General features: G+C 46.9%; 1 long non-coding RNA gene across 1 annotated transcript in view; it reads left to right on the forward strand.

The window, feature by feature from the left end:
- Window positions 1-14,682, forward strand: part of LOC128853727 (uncharacterized) — a 41,651-nt gene extending 26,969 nt beyond the window's left edge. The window contains exon 3 of the long non-coding RNA XR_008452437.1: window positions 14,350-14,682. This is a non-coding gene — a long non-coding RNA (uncharacterized LOC128853727). The remainder of the gene's footprint in view (window positions 1-14,349) is intronic.
- Window positions 14,683-14,955: the final 273 nt, after the last annotated feature.

Genomic DNA, 14,955 nt, shown 5'->3' on the forward strand with positions numbered 1-14,955 from the left:
TCTATGTCTTGGCCTCAAGTCTGACCTTGCTAAGTGCATTTTCCAACTTACTGAGGGTTAGAGACAGGGCTATGGCAGAAACAGCACTGGTCTGCACATGCTGTGCCAATGTTGTGATAGACGGCAACCTTCAATGGCCATCAGTGGTCTTGGGAAGTTTGCATGTGCTGCCACATTCCTGGTTCTGGTGCTGTAGTGGTGAGGGCTTCTCTGCTCCAGCTTGTTCCATGCTTTCACCCTGGACCTGGCGATGCCCATCTGAAGCTTTCCAGAAGTTGGACCCATGAGCTCAGCAACTCTGTCAGCCACTATTGGAGGGAAGATTACCATGTTAATCTGAGTCAAAGAAAGAAGATCTCTCCTTGTCCCCATCCCCTTGCTGCGCACTCAGAAAAATGGTCACATCTCTGCTTCCACAGGCAGGCAAGCTCTCCAGGCCTGCCGGGAGCTTGGGAAGGACAGAAGGGATGCAGGCGTTGGCTCTGTCCCTTCACAAACAAACCATCCAGCAGAGCTTGCCGGATGCAGCAGAGGCAATAATATGCACCTCAAACAAGGTGTCTGGGCTCCCATATGCTCTGGGAGGTATGGGCCTGTGTGCTCCACCGTGGTTTCAAAACATCTGCAAGGCAGGGCTGTTCCACAAAGGAGGATCAAGTCCTTAGCTGACAGCTCGGCCATCTGGCTAGGTTGCTGCCCTGTGGCAGCTCTGGATGCCAGCTCTGACTCTCAATAGCACATCTGTTCATTTAAAAATAAAACAACAGCGTGTAGTTTAAGGTTATTTTATATTGCCTTGAAACAAGAGTCTGGTTTTAGCAGCCTTTTCAATCTTAACCAACTGGCTGAGCTCTTAACATGCTGGTTTATCCTGGTTTATCACCAACTGTAAGATCTCAACCTACCTCTGTGTTGTCCACCTCTGCCTGCTCCTCTCTTGGCTTCTGCTTGAACTTTATGGTGCCCAAGTGCATGATACCCCCCCAGTCAGCTTGTAAACACAGATCCTCTCTTCTGGACTGGAGCCTAGGACATCAAAGGCCACCTGGCAGAAGAGACACAGAGCTATTCAAGGGAATTCTTAATCTGCACCATAAGCTGGAAGGCAGCCCATAGTGCTAAACATCTAAAATAATTTTCCAGCCCATTGAAATTTGACCAGCTAGGTCCCTTCAGACTAGCACAGGACAGAGGAGCATAGTGTTGCTATAAACCGGCACTCTGCTTTTCTCTCATATACTCATTTAAGCTATGTCAAACCATGTGCTTCGACAGCAGTTGTTCTAAAGGTCCGTGATACCATGAGGAAAATGCAATGGATCATCTGGGTTATCAACTCATTCCACACTTCACCATGCTTTTTAAAATCAGCAGGACATGAGCAGCAACATCCCCTTATAGGAATTATCCCATCTCTCCGCTAACACAGATATGGAGGCAATGGAGCTCTGCTGGGAATGTGCTTTGCTCTCATGGCACGCCTGGAGAAGGGAGAGTGCGCGATGCTGAGCCTGCTGGAGAATCTTGCAGACAGTGTGTTACTCGTGAGCCATGATTTGGGACTGCCTGTCTTATGGGCTATGAAAATCATATCTGCTTTGTACAAAAGGCTTGTTTGCAGTGTACAAATCCTGGGAGCTGTAAAATACCAACAGCTGCTAGAAAGGGCACTGTGAGTTCAGCAGCTGGAGACTCTTTGATCTCTCTGTAGCTCAAGTCTTGCTCATAATAATAGTCTCAGGAGCCAGCAGATATTCCCAATAAGCTCTTGTCAGTAACAGATACTCTTCAAAATGATATTAAAAAAGAAAATGTGTGTCAAAACCAGACAAAGGGTCAAGTCTTCCTCCTACAGAAGCTGCTCCTTGAGATTACATATGTATGTGAAATGAGCAGGTTTTAACCCATGGTCTCTGCCACAGCTTTCAGATCTGTCAGTTTTCAGGCTTCAAACAAACCCTATAACCAGCTCATTTGAAGCCCTGCAAACCTCAGGCTGTTGAACGTTAAGCAGAAACTCCTGCATCAAGCTTATTTGCTCTGGAACAGATCTTTTACATTCAGGCTTCAGCTCTCAGACAACTGAACAAATCTTTCGCCTATCCCTAGCTGCTCTTCCAGTAGCTTATTTATCCTTAGGTTGAAGAAGCTGAATTTTATTCTTATGGGAATCTTAGGCCTGGACAGCAGCATCCTGTTTGCTACATTTTCGGTTTCACTGATGTTTCTCCTTACTTCAGTGAGAAGTGGCTTTTCCCATCATTTGTATTTTCTGCTGTGATCACGCCTTGATGCACCCAGTGGTAATGATTAGGAGTGGGCACAAGAGGCAGCAAGAGACAGACTGAGAGTTGCTTACGTTGATTGCCATCAGTACAATCAAGGCATAACACGAGCTTTTTGACTGGAGACTGAGGGTTCTTCTGTGTTTCCATTCCTGAGCACATTTTAAGCGTATCACCTAAGAGAAAAACCTTTTGTGGAATGAGTTGCTTAGGCTACCTAGGAGATTTTCACATAGCAGCTGCATCAAACTAAGCAGGATTGAACACCCAAACCTTTTCAAAAGTATTCTCTTGGCTGCCTTTCCTGTCCTGAGGAGATGGAAGCAATTGCCACGAAGCAGCTCAACACTTCAGTTTGAAAATGATCATTTTTTTCTTAGCGGCAGCCCTGCCAGATCAAGCAGGACCTCACCAGGCATTGATCAAGATAGTGGAAGACAGCTTTCCTTTCTCACTCTGGCCTGCCTAAGGAAAAGTCACTTGCAATCCTCTTCTTTCTGGGTAATTAGTAACAAACCCCCACTGCAGAGAACCTATTTCAATCTCTAGCCAAGAACAGATCTGGTGAGTAGGTTTCTTATTCTAGAAACACATGATCAAGCAGGGATGTGTGCATTAAAGGGAGTGAATAACATAGCAAGTGCCATAGTAGAATTTTCAAATTTCTTTGGCGAGAACTGGTGGAAGATATGATAATCTCTCTCAGCTGCTTCATGGGAAATGACAAATGACTTCTCTAGCCCAGAAGGAAACACACCTAGGTATAGGGAACAGCCAGACATTGAAAAATCATGGCCCTCTGTATGTCAATGAGGATTTTGGTTTTGATAACAATCAAACCTGCATTTCAACTGTATCCTCTGAAAGTTCTGTGAGTGCAGCAAGAACCCTAGCATCTAAGAACCTCTTAAATGCTTTCAGTGGTGTTCTCAGACTATGCTTTTAAGCTTCCCAACATTCCCACTGACACAAGCTTTAGAACAGCTGTTTTGGCAGCTAGTGAAATGGAGCCTTGTCCAGTTCTGTTAGTGCTGTGTTCAGGAACAGATCTCCAGACTAACTCATCCTACTTCTAAGCATCCTCTGAATTGCCAGTGTACAGTTTCTAAGCATGACCTGTGAAACATGTCCTTATACTGCTCTTTCTTTTGAGCTCTGGAAAGATGTTTTGCACCCAGTAATCTCTCTGTCCATACCATCTGTCAGGCACTAACATGCTTAATTTGGCTTCTGGTCTCCACAAAAACATTCCCCTCTAGATCTCACTGTATCAATTTGCTCAGTTACACCAAATCACCAGCTCTTGCCGGCAGTGCTAGCTGGGTGAATTCATCCTTGCCTCTTGTAGAATCATAGAATAGTTAGGGTTGGAAGGGACCTTAAAGATCGTCTGGTTCCAAACCCCCTGCCATGGGCAGGGACACGTCCCACTAGATCAGGCTGCTCTCAGCTGAAGTCTTCTTTCTGCCCATACAGCTCTGCTGGTGACCGCTGTCATGTGAGTTCTTCAGACAAACTTGGGTTGACTCAAACCACCTTTATTGTCACTTTTAGTTAGTCCAAGTGACTTCAGGGACCACTCGCGCAATCCCATCCGTGGAGAAAGACCTTGCACCAGTGCTGCTGCTCGCACCGTGAAGGTCTGCCTATTCCCTTGCTCCATAGCCCAGGCTGGAAGAAGCTGCAGCCTGCCAGTAAACAACCTGGACTCGCCTTGGGCTGCTGTCCAGAGAGGCAAATCCAACATATGGTCTCTGGGTGTGAGGCAGATCTGGGATAAGTTGAAAGTAGGAGGGATGCAGACAATCCCACATTAAAGAATAACCGGTCCGTATGTTTCCTCTCTCCTACTGCTGCGTGCTGAAGGGCTTTAGTCAGGAAACGTGGTGGGGTCTCCACCTTGAGAGCTGGGAGCCGTGGTTCTCAATTTAGTCCTGGATGCAGGTGTGCAAACAAAGGACAATGCACCTCTCCTGGATAACTATTTTTAGGGTCTTGGTTGCAAGACAATTACAGCGTTGTACTGATGAATGTGAGTAATGGTTGCAATATAATTGTAGAATGAAAAGTGTACAGCTTTGAGGGAGGCATTGTGTCTATTACTGCTCGCACAGTCTCACAGGCAACTCAACAGTCATCATTTAAAGCATGTAACCTCACTGAGGAAGCAGGGGCAGATTGTGGTTTCATTTACAGCAGTGCAGATCCCTCAGGTTAACAGAATTCATTTCAGATTTGCACGTCAGATGTAATCAGAACAGGGTCCATTCGAGACAAGAAAAAATCCAAAGCAAAATTAATATAAAGAATTACATGCTTACTTACAGCTCTTAGCGTTAGCCCCAGACAGTTTGCCTGTGCTACCAAAGTGAATTCAGATAAATTTGCTCTGGGTGAGAAAATAAAAGGTGAGTCTGTTAATCAAGATTGCAATATCTGTAAGAAAACAGAGAGTAGCTGAAAGGTTTGGAGCGTTCATCAGGGACAGACAGCATTGCCTGCAGGGGCAAATTTGCAAGTCAGTGAGAGGAAATTTAATCTTTTCAAAGATCAGATCTATAAAAAACCTCTTTCTTCTTGGATTCCGTATTAGAGCTTAAAGAAATCCTCCTTTCTCTGCAGCATGCGGCAGAAGAATGTGTCACACAGAAATAGAGGAATGAGATATCAGTCGAAAAGCCCAATGTTTTACATTTTCACTGACAATTTCAAAATGAAAAATAATCCTAAAAAAAAGGAAAAAGCATTTTGAGTCTTTACAGAAGTAAGCAGTTGAAAGGGCATGGATTGGGGGTTGGTCAAAATTTTCTTTTGACACGTAAAAAATTGAAGTCAAAACAAAATCGGCTGACAGTCTTAGTTCAAAAGGGTGGAAATAATGCTTCATGTGAAACGTTAGTAAATATAACTGTGGTGCTTGGGGAAGCATTTAGAAGTAATTTTTAGTTTTATTCCTTCTGAAGCGATATCTTTGCATGACCTACCAGCAATCTATCCTCAGTGAAGGGCTGGTTCTAAGAAAACAGGAGGAATTGTTCTTCCTCGTAGTTTTAGCATTATCATGGGTCTCCAGAACAGGATTCACCTGGGCTACAAAAAGAAGATAGAAGTCAGCATCAGCGGGATGTTCAACACTGAATCGTAGAATCATAAAATGGTTTGGGTTGGAAAAGACCTTTAAGATCATCAACTCCAACCATCTTTCCAGACCTGCTAAGTTAGCACAACTCCTCCTCACCATCCAAAGCCAGTTAAATACATTTGCCGTCAGCCGGCTCCCACAGCAATCTGAATTACTGCTGTCAGCAGCAGTTCCCGGTGAGGTTCAGCCTTACTGAAGGCTCTCCACGGAGGTCCAGCCACTCCTGGATTTGGGGAAGGCAGGAGTCTGGCTAATCTCTCCAGTTCCAAGAAGCAACACCAAATGCAAGGCAGTAATACAGTTTTCAGTGTACAATACTTTGGCCTTCCAGAAAAGTGTTTGGCTATGTGCAAGGATTGGGAGACCCACAGGGGAACAGCAGGGCGATGCTTGGGTGTGCCGGCAGAAATCTAGGAAAGAGGAGTGGGATTTATTGCTTGTAGGAAGACAAAGGCTATGCCAAGGATAGAGGGCAGCATGAGACAGGCTGGGAATGTGTAGGGACAGCCTCGGGGAGAGAAGTTGTGGAGGAGGAAACAGGAGCAGAGGTACAAGCTGGGACATGATAATCCCGAGCTCTGATGGTGAGGAAGCTGGAAGGAGAAATAGGAAGCCTCTGAAGGAATGGAATCCTACAGGGCCGGAATAACAGGATTTTTGCTGCAAGGCCAAATGTAGGTGCTATTTGTGTCTTTAAATTCTGAATTGTTTTACTGACCCTTATAGTAGAGTCAGAGGAGAGAGGAGAGAGGAAGAAAGAGAAGAGAAGAGAAGAGAAGAGAAGAGAAGAGAAGAGAAGAGAAGAGAAGAGAAGAGAAGAGAAGAGAAGAGAAGAGAAGAGAAGAGAAGAGAAGAGAAGAGAAGAGAAGAGAAGAGAAGAGAAGAGAAGAGAAGAGAAGAGAAGAGAAGAGAAGAGAAGAGAAGAGGAGGAAGAGCACTGCTCAGCTGTAGAAGCTGTGAAGCCTCTGCATTCTCTATTTGCTACAAAAGAGCAAACTTCTTTGCTATCATGAGAAAAAAGACCAGGTGCCCCTCTCTGATTATTGATGCTTATGTCTCTTTTATTCTTTGAATAACTTGCTCTTCACAATATTTTACCCTGACAAAACACTTTTTCCTATGTTTTGGTTTTGCAGGTGGCAGGAAATAAAGTGCAGGGAAATCCCACCTTGCTGAGGATCTCCGAGGCTGCTTTACAGCACTGTTCTCTCAGGAATCTCTATGCTGTCTGCAAACACTATGATTATTCCTCCCACTGCTATTTATTTCAGTTTCCAGGCCACCTGCAAGCCCCCAGAGCTCTGTGTGAGGCTGGATTCATTGCAGCTGCAGATCAATATCACCCTCTGTTTTATGAATGGGAAAAAAGAAATGCAGGGGGTTCATTTGAAGAGAGGGCAGAGCAAAGCAGAGAACTCGCATGTTCTTGTCCTTTGCCATTTGCTTTTAACAAGTGAGAGGCAGGCAGGGAAAAGGGGTTTGGACGTGAGCTGACACTGGAAGATTTAAGTCACACATGCTGTTTGCAGAGGCACGGGCTGGCCATCGGAATCAGGACTGGCTCCTGTCCTGCCATTGCCCCAAGATGCTTTGATGTTCCTCTCCGCCCTTTCAAATCATGGATCCTTATGTGGGTTGAGTGCTGACCGAGGTTGACCAGGACACTGGCCTTGTTCACGTTTGCCATGCCATCGATCTGATTGAAATTTGGTGGGTTCATCATCCACCATTCCATCCATCCACTGGACATTTTTCACTACAATGGTCTGCAGGGCTGAGGAAGAGGAAGTAGGTGATGTTATCCCAGACAGGTCTCCATGGACCACATGGGGAGACACTGTCTTGGATGTGGTTCCGCTTTGGATCTTGTTCTAGCTGCCGCTGCTCCTGGCTGATGGCCTGGGGAAAGAAAATCCACAAACTGGGAGACCCACAGGGAAAATAGGTCTGGACTCAGTAAGCTACTGCTTTCCTGTTGAACCCATGAAGTAGAGCTTAGCTGGTTGGTTATGCGTGGCTTTGTCGTGCTTTTCAGACTGCATCTCCCTAGCAAGGAAACCTCATTGCTCATCCTTCACCCAACAGGATGTCTTGATGTTCATCGCCTCTATTTTCACTTGCTCAGGAGGAGCCAGGAACTGCGTGGATCAGCGTCATCCACACACTCTTCCTTATAATCGGACATCTTGGCTTCTCTCAGGCAGAAAGTAAAACTAGAAGGAAAGGAGAAGGGGAACAATGCTTCCCACGTTACCAAGAAAGCAAAAATTCATTATGCCTGCAATTTCCTCTGATGCTGTCCTGTTCGCATCAACAATACCTTCCAGTTTAATGGGAACCTGCAGCAGAAAGAAGAGGCGAGTCAACATCCCAAACCTGGGCGGCAGTTTTCTGTGGTTCCCAGAGAAATCTGTGAGTCAGCGCAGCCACAGAGCTTCCCCCTCCCTCCCTGGGGTAAGGCAGCCTCCATGCAAGTGCCTCCTGGGCAGCGTGGGCATAGACCCTCTGAGCATGAAAGGCTACAGCAGTGCAGGAAACAGCACAGATGCAGGCATGGCTGTATAGAAGGGTTCAGGGGAACCTCAAAGGGAGAACCTGGTTCATCAGCTCCTGTCCTCAGCCATCAAAACCCACCAAGGTCATCCAGAAGAGTCCATAGCACATCCACTCCATATGCCCCTTGATTGTTTTCATCCTTGTCACAACCTGAGACCATACCTGTGGCAAAGCCATTCCAGACAAGGGAGCAGGGGAGTTCAAGGCCGTGACTCACATCCCAGGGTTTTACGTTCTTTGTGACCTGTTCTGTGTTGGGAGCAGACTATGTCCCACACTCCCGGCAGTTTTCTTCCCCCACTCACACATCTGAACTGGCTTTAATGTTGTCAAGGCAACAGTCAAACTGCTGATGGTGAGTAGTCTTTGTTAGTGTCCAGATACCTAAAGACATACCTCCCAAGGACCTACAATACCCGCTCGACTTGTTGCTCCCTTCAGAGGCAAAGCTGATTTCATCACTACTATGCATTACTTAGATTAAAGAGAACACGGGCTATGCTGCCGCTTTGTTTCGCTGTGCGGACGCACTGCCCAAGCCAAGGGCACTTCTCCTCTCCACCTCTGCAGCCCCGTGATGACAGCCCCGAGCAGTGCTTTGCGCCAGCCGTGTGAGTCACACGGGGGTTGGAGCAGTCGGTCTGGGTGAGAGGGAGAAGCCCCTGAGGTGGGTAGAGGAGTCTGCTGTCAGGGTCTGGATTTAGAGGCCACGGCTGCAGGCAGAACGGTTTGGCACTGGTTAGAGCTTGCGATGGTGCTGGCCCTTCTGGTGATCTCACTTTCCCCACCATCCTCCTGAAAACTTTGGTAGTCTAAAAACACACGCAGGTAAGGACTCCGAGACAGCAGCGCTGCACTTTTGGGAACCGGTTTCAGGGCTCAAGAATGTCCTGGAGTAACACTATCAACTGCAATCTACTGCTACTCTGGGATGAATTTCACCCATAAAGCAGGAGGAAGAAACTTTCCTCTGTTTCCAATTCTGATCAGGCAGAGATAAGGAACCGTAACAGCCCAGCAATCATTTCTCCCCACAATCCATATGGTTAAATCTGGAGACTTGCTGGTTTTAGATGCCCATATTTGCACTGTATTTTTGGGATTTGGTTCTGTGGCCTCTTTCCACAGGAGGCTCAGGACTCCCCTGCATCTGTCACCGCTCTGTAATACCTGGACTAGAGTGCTCCCTCAAACAGATCAACAGATGTCAAACCATCTCCTGGTCTTGCCTTTCCTTATAGAGTGTTTTATGAACTCAGCTGCTGGAGTCTGGGGACAGGGGACGGAAACAGAGACACCATCTAATGAAGACTTCGTTCAAAGTTGTACCTTTGGCTGTGCTCTTCCTGCCGCGGCGGACTGGCTGATTTCATTGGTGAGAGGAGCTGACCTTTGGCAGCCAAATCTCACACTGAATCCTTGGCAGGAGCAGCCACGCTGGTGACTTCACTGGCTCTTGGTTTTTTTCATTTCATTTTAAAATAATTTCTAGGCCCCATGTTTACAGTTAATAAATTCTGTGTCTGCTACAAGCAGGGGATAAAACCTCTTGTTCTCTTGCAGCCTTGATTGCTTTAGTTGTTCGGTGGGTTTGAACTGCCCTGAATTTCTGTATCAGCTTTGAGTATTTCTCTGCTGTATTTGCTTCAGCTGGAGTGTCTGGGATGCGGTTACTCTCCAAGTGTTGCCACTGTGGGTGTTTCGGGTGAATATGCTTCGGGTAGAATTTCCAAGTAGGAAGATTCAGAAAAACAGCTGCTTTGAGGTGAAAATTAGAGGGTTCACGTTACACCCACCTCTTGAATTTGTAACTGACTATTCACCCTGAAAATCTGATTCTAAGAGCTCAGCATGTCCTGTCAGGAGCGGAATAATACCACAGAAACTGTGGCCACCTTCAGTCTTGAATATTGAGAACCGTCATTAACTTCTCAGGAATGTGTCCGGAGCAAGTCATATTTTCTAGTTTTTTTAGGTAATTATTTCAAGCCTTAAATCTGTGAATGAAGTTTGTAAACCATTCTCAGGCAAACAGCTCAGAGAAAGGCTGAAATGCATCAAACAGATAATGGGTTCTGACCTGTTCACTCATGTGTAACATGTGCAAAAGTCTGTTTTGACCGCATAGGAGGAATAAGCCACAAAGGGAGCAATCGGATCTCTCCATGAAGTGACACAGGTCAAAATGGCAAACTTTAAATAGCTACAAGCCCACTCAGCCCATGGACCGATCAGCAACAGCTAGAACTCAGCCAAATTGCTCCCTGAGTTACTAGGATGCCTCTTGCTGGGTTTAATGAAATGTCATTGCAGTTTCCATAGCACAGGACCTGTCCTGATTTGCTCCTGGCCACGCTGTTCCTCTGCACATCACCGCGCTCCATAAATCCCGCTGCGACAGCCTGGCTTGGGCTGCAGCTGGTTCACCCCGCCACATCCCAGCACGCCAAGAGGAGGTTTTTGAATGTTCCCTTAGAAAAAGAAGGAGGAATTCTGCAGTGACTTGTCCTGAGAGCACTGCCCAGCGAGCTCTGCGGGCAACAGATCATGGGGAGGTTGCTAAGCTGGGTGTTTGCCTTTGGTGTGGGCTCAGTTTCTCACTCTGACACAGATTTCTTCATCACCTTAAAGTGAGACAGAGTCCAACTTTCCTGCCTGAAGGAGCAATGGGGAGCATAACTATGTTTCAGGTTGGAAAATGGTCTTCAGGTAAGGAGTAAATCAGCTCATATAATACAGATCATATGGAAGAAAGGTTCTGATCCCCCTCTCAGCACTGCCGGGGATTTGTTTGGAGCAGGCTGCACAGCGAAGTGGTGGAGTCTCCACCACTGGAGATGTTCAAAAAGCATGTAGATGTGGCACTTCATGACCTGTTTTACGAGACACGGTGGTGTTGGGCTGACAATTGATGATCTTAGAGGTCTTTTCCGACCTTAATGATTCTAAGATCCCAGGCTAATATATGGTAGTCCTGGTGTCCATAATGACATTCCCAATTACAAAGCAGGAGGTTGTAAATGGAGGAGAGCAGGGAGAGGAACAGGGACTACAAAACCACTTGTGATGGGTCACTGTAGAGCCTCAGCCTTTGCGCTGTAGTGATGAGCCTTTGAATAACGAGGAACTCTGTTCAGATGCTGCCTTTCGGGGTTGTGTTTCAGTAGCAGCAGCAGCAAACTGATCTCTGGTGGTTAGCGGGGGAGCGGAACCCAGATCAGAAAGCCCTGCTGAAGGATCACGAGGTTATATAAAGACCTGGCCCAGGCAAGATGTTTTGGCATTTATCAGTCCTTTAAAAAATAATTCTGGTTCTTTCCTGAAAGCTGTATCCTCATTCCCAGCTGTTGTCTGTTCCTTGCTTGGGGAGGATCAGTGTATTCCTGCGAGTGCTGCACAGAGACACAACCAAGCTCTAACCAAACAAGGGCAGATCACTGCTCGGGAGGCACAGAGGGGCTTGCGGGGAAGATGCCAAGTACTTTTGGATGCCACTAGGTGCTCGGTGTGTCACGGGTCCTGCAGAAGGCAGTCTGTGCTGTTACTCCATCAAAAACTCCACAAGGAAGTGTAGGCACATGGAAGCAAAGTCTTTTTAGTGCCTGACTTTTCAGTGCTCAGCTTTCCAGCTGTAGCACTCTTTTAATGCAAGGAATGATGCAGGCAAAACAAGCAGCACCAAAACTTCTGAGGCTTTTCTTAAGTGAAAAAGAGGGGAAAAAAAATCCCCTGAAACCTCTGGTACGTGGCTTCAAATTGACCTCACACGTGCCATTGGCAAGGTTCAGAGTTTTTAATCGATAGCACAGACTTTAGCCACTTGAGCTCATGAAGAGACATAGAGTGCAGATGAGTGTCTCTGCCCTGTCTCTGACCGGCTGTACCGAGGGCTAAGCCAACTGTTCCACCAGGGTTTAGCCACGTCTGCCAACAGCAGAGGAGCATTAGCCGTCAGAAGAGAGGTCTCTGCCCAGATCTGGAAGGGAGTGGGGACTAGCAGCTAGTGCATCTGCCCATCCCTTCCTGTCTGTCCTACCTTAGTTCTCCAAATGTGTCTGACACGGAGGTCAAGGATAGCCAGAACCTCAGAGCCCACCCTAAACCTGAATCAGGTCTCTTGGTTAGTCTTCCTCTAGCCCCAGCTGTCAGCCTTGGGGCTCTGTGTGTCTAGTTCTGGTCAAGGATCACCGTCCAAATCCTTACGCTTAGCCAGAGACCACCAGGAGCCCTGGCCTCATCCTGAACAAGGATGTCACCCAGCCCATAGCAGTGCGACTGGGACAGCCCCAGCTCCATTCCAGCCCCAGCCTGGGTCTGTCCCTGCGTTCCAGCGCAGGCTTGAGGCTTCTTTCCCCCCACCTCTGAGTGACCCACTATCCACAGCCCAGGACAAGGACACCAGTAAACCTACAGCCCTAGTCTTCACCATGGCCGATGATTGCCAGGGTCTCAACATAAGCAATCAGCAGCTCCATTAGCAAGTCTGCAGGGGTTTCACTACACATGTTTGGGAGATCGCGTGCTGGAAAGATCCATTTGTGCTGCGGGTTCCTCCTGTTTACTCTACATTGCTGAAACGTTCAGGAGCAGAAAAGACAACACAGAGTAAGCAGAAGGGAGCTCTGCCATTTCTCCTCTCCTTCCTGCCCTTTTTTCCCAGGGAGTTGGGTATCTCAGCCTCAGCAAAATGGACCACAGCACTTACCTGCCTGCTTGGTGTGACATGCAGAATTTGAGCATGTTTTCACGTATCTAACCCCCAAATACAACCCGCTCCAGCTAAAACAAACCTCCTTGGAGGATCACACCAGCAGGAAGGTGCTGCCCATGGGCTGCGCTGCTGTGGAAAGACCTGCTCCCAATGACTTGTCCAGGACAGACCTCAGAGCAGTCAGGTGGCTGGAAGGAGATGATCAGTGACGTGTAATTAGTGGAGACCCCCATAAACTTAATACCAAGCCTGTGTGTGTGTGAGATATGAAACAGTTGTAACAGGGATGAATATCACCCCTGGGCTTAGCAAAAAATTATCTCCAGCTCCTAGGATCAAGTGGAATATACACGTTGGATTCTCTTTTTAGCATTTCCTAAGCATGGTCTTCAAACAAAGGCCCGTAAATACACATTTTAAACAAAGACACTGATTTCTGTGGAAAAGTAGCCCCCAGCTGTGATAATTGGAGGCGCCAGAGCAAGGTGAGCATCCATCTGGAAGCCTAGTGTAGGCAGGAGAAAGGGAAAGCTCATGTCCTCTTCTAGTTAAATGCAAATGGACTTCCTGGCAGCCAAGTGGCATCCAGAGGCTCAAGAGACCATGATTTACATGGATTTTATATGGGTTTATATGGACAGGTTGCCCAGGGAAGCGGTGGCTGCCCCGTCCCTGAAGGTGTTCAAGGCCAGGTTGGATGAGGCTTAGATCAACCTGATCTAGCAGGAGGTGTTCCTGCCCGTGGCAGGGGGCTTGGAACTGGGTGGGCTTTAAGGTCCCTTCCAACCCAAACTATTCTATGATTCTATGATTTTATTATTTTCTGGGTTTCTCTTCCCTAAGTGATTTACTCCACTCCTTTAGAGTGTGCCTTACCCTTTCCCCTGCTAAGTGCCATGGAGCAAGGTCATGCAGGATTTGTGCAAAATTGTGCATTTTTTCAGTAATTCCAAGGTTTCTCCATCGCTTTGCCACATCTCATCCCCAAATTCGCTGTAGATTTCTGTGCTTTGGTTCCTTGGGTTACAGATTCAGGGACTAAAGGAATAATTATGACTGGGCCCTGTTAGGAAAAAAAAAAAAAGATTATTTGCTATAGGTGACTATAGTCTCTGCAGCTGAATAAATCAGTGTCCCATAACTGACAGAGGATAATGGATTTAATAAATAGCTATGATTAAGTCTGATGTTATTTTTAAATAATTTCAAAAACTGTTCCTCTAATCCGTGGCTGGCAGAAAGGATGCGTTTAGAAGTTAAAATTAGTGCCTTCACGTTCAGCCTGGTGTGGAGTTACAGTCTCACCAGGGCTCTGCTGGTTTTCTGGGGCATCCACTTACACCGACAGCAGAATGGACTTTAACAGCTGCATCTGGGCACTGGGACAGGCTCCCACCGCTCACACTTAGCTGTTCTCCTTGCTGGGACTCTGTCACCTTAGCAGCAGCTCCCACCAACTCCAGTCCAACTGATGGGATAATCAGTCAGTGTTACACAGTGTTATCCACTTTGCAAGTTGCCTCTTTGCACAGCAATTCCCTTCTCCTTAATTCCCAGGGAATTCCCAGCCATGCCAGCTCTCTCTATCAATAAATATAGATCTTTTCTGTATAATAGCAACATGAGTTTGTTTTCTTTTTTTTTTTTTTCCTCAGTGTCTATATTTCTGAGTGAGTGATTCCATTTCTTGGACAAAGGCAACAAAGAACACTCACTTTACCTTGGAAAGCACCGCAGAGGGAGACTGGAATTCAGATCTGTATTACCTCATGGACAGGTTAGGCATGAACAGTCTATTCATTGAACCAAATAAAAACTCCTGGTAAACTCCAACCAGGATCAGGGGAATAGAGATGTTCCACAGTGCGATCACAGTAGAGTTGGTATTTATCAAACCATTTTAACCGGCCAAATTCCCAGGTATTTGGGAGAAAACTAGGCTGGTTTTAAGACAGGCTCCCCTCCTCCTGGTGCCATCCCAGCTGCAAAGATGAGGCACTGGACTGGGGAGCAGTTTGCCCTGACCTGCGCTTACTGCTGATAACACCAGATACAGTGCTGGGCTGGTGCCCACTCTCGGCAACACCTCTTCTCCCTGTCTACCACCTCTATCAACTGCGTGGCCACAGCAGGAGTTATTTCAACTGACCTGAGGGAAAACCATACTTCGTTCTCTATTTTCATGTATTGCTTTCCCTTCAAATGAGCTGTCTGAACTGATGCATCCCCGTGGCTCCCTGGCTGCAAAGGAGCAGGGGGAG

This window comes from Cuculus canorus, chromosome 15 (assembly GCF_017976375.1).
Source record: "Cuculus canorus isolate bCucCan1 chromosome 15, bCucCan1.pri, whole genome shotgun sequence".
Taxonomy (NCBI): Eukaryota; Metazoa; Chordata; class Aves; order Cuculiformes; family Cuculidae; genus Cuculus; species Cuculus canorus.